The sequence below is a fragment of the Lactuca saligna genome, chromosome 3 (assembly GCF_052625555.1).
Source record: "Lactuca saligna cultivar CGN05327 chromosome 3, ASM5262555v1, whole genome shotgun sequence".
Taxonomy (NCBI): Eukaryota; Viridiplantae; Streptophyta; class Magnoliopsida; order Asterales; family Asteraceae; genus Lactuca; species Lactuca saligna.
This window is the reverse complement of record NC_136419.1, coordinates 227,800,609-227,806,608: the sequence shown is the minus strand read 5'-3', so window position 1 is coordinate 227,806,608 and position 6,000 is coordinate 227,800,609.

Below are 6,000 nucleotides of genomic sequence, written 5' to 3'. Positions count from 1 at the left end.
AGGATTAGGCATCATTTAACCCTTGAAAAGGAGTTTACTCCCCAAGGTGTTCTTGGGCGGTAAACTCTCAAATCTTGTGTTTTTGTTATGACTTCTATGTTATTAAGCACTTAATAAGTTGTATAATACAACTAGAGAAAGGTACTCACGATTTGGGATGAAAACCCGAAGATCCGTGAGAGAGAAATGGCTTTTCTCTAGTTGGAAATGTAACTAATGAAATAATTTGGTTAAGAATCATATATATAGTCCTGGGATTTTTGGCAAAAAATATTTTTATTCAAGCAATTAACTCTAATATAATAGAGTTTTGGAATAACAGAGTTGCACAAAACCCTAGTGCATCCACTCTCCTGATATCTCCTTAAGTGTAAATCCTGAAATACTCAAACTTATACGGAAAAGTCTGAAAATTTACTGTGACTGTTATAACTTCTATTGACTTGATACAGTTCGTACATAATGGAAATTTCGGGTTGTCACATCATCCCCCCGTTAGAAGGAATTTCGTCTCGAAATTAGAATTTAAGCAAATAAGTAGTTACAAATAACTAAGCGAAAAGATGAGCATATTTTAGTTTTATCTGATCCTCTCGTTCCCCAGTGAATTCAGGTCGTCGTTTGGCTTTCCAGCGAACCTTCACTCTCGGGATACGGCTTTGTTTCGTTTGCTTGACCTCTCGGTCCATGATTTCTACTGGTTCATCCACGAAGTTGAGGCCCTCGTTGATCTCGATCTCATCGAGTGGAATAACAAGAGTCTCGTCGGACAGATACTTTTTCAATTTCGAGACGTGGAAGGTAGGATGTACGTTACTGACTTCGCGCGACAAGTTAAGTTTGTAAGCTACAGGGCCGATTCTTGCGAGAATCTCAAAAGGCCCAATGTACCTTGGATTTAGCTTTCCACGCTTTTCGAAGCGTATCAAGCCCTTTCAGGGTGAGACCATCAATAGAATGCGGTCGCCCTCCTGGAATTCCAACGGTTTCCTACGTTTATCAGCGTAGCTTTTCTGTCGGTCTCTAGAGGCTTTCTATCGTTCACGGATCTGAACGATCTTCTCCGTCATTTCCCGTATGATTTCCAGACCTGTGAGACTGCTTTCAGGAACTCGTCCTTTAGCTAACTGGGTATCACCCACCTCAGCCCAGCACAGGGGGGATCTTTACTTTCGGCCATAGAGGGCCTCGAATGGAGCAGCCTTTATGCTCGTGTGATAACTGTTGTTATAGAAAATTCAACAAGGGGTAAATGAGTATCCCATGCTTTCCCGAAGTCGATCACACAGGCTCGCAACATATCTTCCAAGGTCTGGATAGTTCTATCACTTTGCCCGTCAGTCTGGGGATGGTAGGTTATACTCATGTCCAACCTAGTTCCTAAGGAACTTTGTAACGAGTGCCAAAACCTCAAAGTGAATCTACTATCTCTATCCGAGATAATGGATAAGGGAACACCGTGCAGTCTTACAATCTCCTTAATGTAAGTCCTTGTAAGCTTCTCCATCTTGTTTGTTTCTTTGATCGGCAGGAAGTGTGCGGACTTGGTCAGTCTATCGATGATGACCCATATGGAATCAAGTCCACCCGTCGTCTTGGGCAACTTGGTTATGAAATCCATAGTTATCCGCTCTTACTTCCATTCTGGTATCTCCGGCTGTTGTAAAAGACTGGAGGGTTTCTGGTATTCGACCTTGACCTTTGCGCAAGTAAGGCATTTGCTCACGAAGGTAGAAATCTTTGCTTTCATGTTAGGCCACCAGTATAACTCTTTGAGGTCCAGATACATCTTATCTTATCCCGGGTGCATGGAATAATGAGTGTTGTGCGCCTCGTTCATGACCAAGTCTCTGAAACCACCTAGGTTCGGGGTCCAGATCCGGCCCATGAAATAATAAGCTCCGCCACCCTTAACCTCCAAGTTCTTATCCATCCCTCTTAGGGATTCACCCACCACATTTTCAGGCTTCAAAGCGTCAAGTTCAGCTGCCTTAATTTGGGTGGACAAGTGTGAATGGATAGTCATAGTCAATGATTTGACTCTACGACCAGAATATTCCTTACGACTCAGGGTGTCAGCTACTACGTTGGCTTTACCCGGATGATAACGAATTTCACATTCGTAATCACTAAGTAGCTCGACCCACCGTCGTTGTCTCATGTTGAGCTCCTTATGGTCGAAGATGTGTTGTAAGCTCTTGTGGTCTATAAAGATAGTGCTCTTCGTTCCGTACAAGTAATGTCTCCAGATCTTCAGAACAAACACAACTGCTCCTAGTTCAAGATCGTGGGTTGTGTAGTTGACTTCATGTGTCTTTAGTTATCTCGAGGCATAAGCAATGACCTTACCCCGCTGCATCAGAACACATCTGAGCCCTTGATTCGATGCATCGAAATAGACTACGAAGTCCTCTATTCCTTCGGGAAGGGATAGTATTGGTGCGGTGCACAAGGCTCGTTTGAGCGTTTGGAATGCTCTTTCCTGCTTCTCTTCCCGGTCAAAGGCCATGCCCTTCTGGGTTAGTGTTGTAAGAGGCTTCGCTATGCGGGAGAAGTTATGAATGAACCTGCAATAGTAGCCAGCGAGGCCTAGAAATTGACGAATTTCCGTAGGCGTCTTCGGTGTTGAACAATTCTCAATGGCCTTGATTTTGTAAGGGTCCACGTGTATTCCCTCTTTGCTAACCACGTGCCCTAAGAATTTGACTCGTCAAATCCAAAATTGTCATTTCAAGAACTTCGCGTAGAACTTCTCCGACCGTAAAGTTTCGAGGACTTGTTGCAGATGTTGACTATGCTCCTCCTTACTACGAGAGTAGATAAGTATGTCATAAATGAAAACGATGACGAACTGGTCCAAGTAAGGATGACACACCCGATTCATTAAGTCCATGAATACTACGGCCACGTTTGTTAATCCGAACGGCATCACTACGAATTCGTAGTGCCCATAACGAGTTCGGAAGGCTGTCTTCGGAACATCCTCCCGTAACACTCGTAATTGGTGATATCCGGATCTTAAGTCAATTTTTGAAAAGAAGCTCGCCCCTTGCAGTTGGTCAAACAAATCGTCGATCCGAGGTAAAGGATAACGATTTTTGACCGTCAGCTTGTTGAGCTCTCTGTAGTCGATGCACAGTGAAACGATTCGTCTTTCTTCTTGACGAACAAGACTGGAGCTCCCCAGGATGAGAAGCTTGGTCTTCTAAAGCCTTTGCTGAGCAGTTCGTTAAGTTGACCAGACAGTTCTTGCATCTCTGCAGGTGTTAGATGATAGGGCGATTTTGCTACTGGGGTAGCCCCTGGAACTAAGTCGATTCGGAACTCGACTTGACGTTGCAGAGGTAATCCTGGGAGTTCTTCTGGAAAGATGTCGGGAAAGTCGCGTACTACTGGAATGTTCTGAATGTCCTTCGCTTCTTGGCTCACATCGACCACATGAGCAAGGAATGTTGTACATTCCTTTCGTAAGAATTTCCGAGCTTGGATGCTCAAGATGATACGAAGGTCCGTGTCGGGTTTGTCGCCATAAACAACTAAGGTTTCGCCAAACAGCAGATTAAGGCGAACAGCTTTTTCGCAACACATGATATCGGCACGATGAAGACTCAACCAATCCATGCCGATAATGACGTCGAATCTTTTAATTGAGATCGACATAAGATCGATAGAAAATGAATGGTTATCTAAAGTTAGGGTACACCCTATGAATATACCGCTAATGCTCTCTGTCTTTCCATTATCCATTTCCACAGTAAACGGTTCATTAAGTACTCGTGATTTTTGCCTAAGTAAGTGAGCAAATTTCTGGTTCACGAAACTCCTCTCCACTCCACTATCAAATAGAATGCATGCATAAGATTTATCGAGGAGGAACGTACCAGTGAACACCGTGGGGTCGACAACCGCTTCCTCATGGCCTATGGCCAGAACTCTTGCCGCTCCACCGGCAAACCCTGCCTTTGGGCAGTTTCTCTTGAAGTAACCTACCTCGCCACATCCATAGCAAGTTTGGCCCACTCCAGCACTGGGGGCTTGGTTGATTGGTTTTGCTGGAGCTTTACAGAAACGGGTTGTGTGCCCCTTCCCGTTGCAGTTCAGACGCTGCATCTCCCGGCAGGTGCTGACGTGATGGAAGTTGCACTTGTTGCACTTAGGCAAACTTCCAGCATACTGCTTTATCGGAGCAGCAGCGGCAGGTGTTATTGAAGCATGTGTAGCCACGACCTGCCTCTTCTTGGTAGCCTTAGCCTTCTTCTTGTCATCCCAAAACTTCCTCTTGGAATCAGCGGTTCTTGTAGGTTCTAAGATGGACAGGGTAGTTGTTGCGGCCGGCGTACGAACCCCATGGTCTATGAGTCGTTGTGCCAATCGCTTGGCACTATCAAATGTAGTGGGATGTGATGCCAAAACATTTCCCTGGTATGGGGGCATCAGTCCCCATATGTATCTTTCGATTTTCTTTCACTCTGAAGGAATCATGTTGGGACAGAGGGCCACCAGCTCACAGAATCTGGCGGTGTAGGCGACTACGTTGGAGCCCTTCATGGTTAGGCTCCAAAGCTCTTCTTCCAGCTTTTGGATCTCGCCCCTCGGGCAGTATTCCTCAATCATGAGGTCTTTCAAGGTTTCCCAGCCCATCACATTAGCCACTATAAGAGTTAGTGACTTAACATGGCCATTCCACCATGTTAGGGCTTTAGTTTCAAAGGTGCAAGCAGCATACTTCACCTTGCTCTCCTCGGGACAAGAGCAGATTTTGAAAACTGATTCGGTTTTCTCGAACCATTGCGAGAGGGCAATGACTCCGCCAATCCCATTGAAGGATAATGGCTTACAGTTCGTGAAGTCCTTATAGGAGCACTCTCTTGAGCGCACAGGAGCTTCAACTTGAACCGACTGAACAAGGGTTCCTCCTCCAGTGGAACCAGATGAATGATATTGGGCCATGGCGGAAGCCACAGCCGCAGCTACGGCAACATTTAGAGCTGTCGTGTCGAACTGAGGAGTAGGTGGTTGCGGAGGTGGAGGAGGTGGTGTTTCGTTATTTGGGTTTCTCCTTGGATTTCTGCGAGGCGACATCTTTGATCTATAAGTTTATGAAGATGAAAGCATTAATAAGAATTCAATGGAAGAATTGATGAGAAGGACTCATGGATTAACTCCCCATAGCCCAACATTACGATTGAATGAAGACCTAAACTAATAGATGATCATATCTGGATAATAATTCCTCATAAGATTAGGTACCTGTCAATATTACTGGTATTACTGATGTAAAAAGTTCAGGAAAAACGGCCTACAATAAGAGGCCTTACATCAACCAAAATGGGAAAATTTTGACAGAATTACAACCTAATTAAGACCTAACAGGCCTATGATTTACAAGATACGAAAATAGACCAAAGTTTTACATAACTAGGTTATATCCAAAAAGAGAAGTTGATAATGATCTATTGGCGATGAGAACTGCCAGAGTGAGTCCTTGATCCTGACAGAAGGTGTTCTAGGTCCCTCATACGCCTATCAGCCCTTGCTTGTTGAGCTCGAAGTTCTCTGACTTCAGCTCGCGTTTCAGTGAGTTCCCTCTGAAGAGCTGCATTATGTACCAGAGTCCTTTCATGAGCAGACTCTAGTTGGCGAATGCGGACTGTGTTAACACCAGTGTTGGCATCAATCTCCAAGATTTGATTGATAGCTGATTGACCTAGTATTGTGTTCCAAGAAATCCTACGAACCATGATGGGTCGGGGGTTGTTATTTGGGGCTTGACCTACTTGAGGTAGGTTATTGACTTCGGGCTCGGAGTCAGATCCATCCGAGAAGCCTTCTGCTTGATGGTCATCCAAAGGGATTTGATGCTCATCATCGGACTCTGCCTCAAGCCATCCATCATTTCCGTTGGGTGGAAAGTACGGGTCTCCGGGAATGTGGAATCCAGTCATTAAATCTACGTGAGAAGGGAGGTATAAGAATCTAGCACATAAGTAACTTATAGTA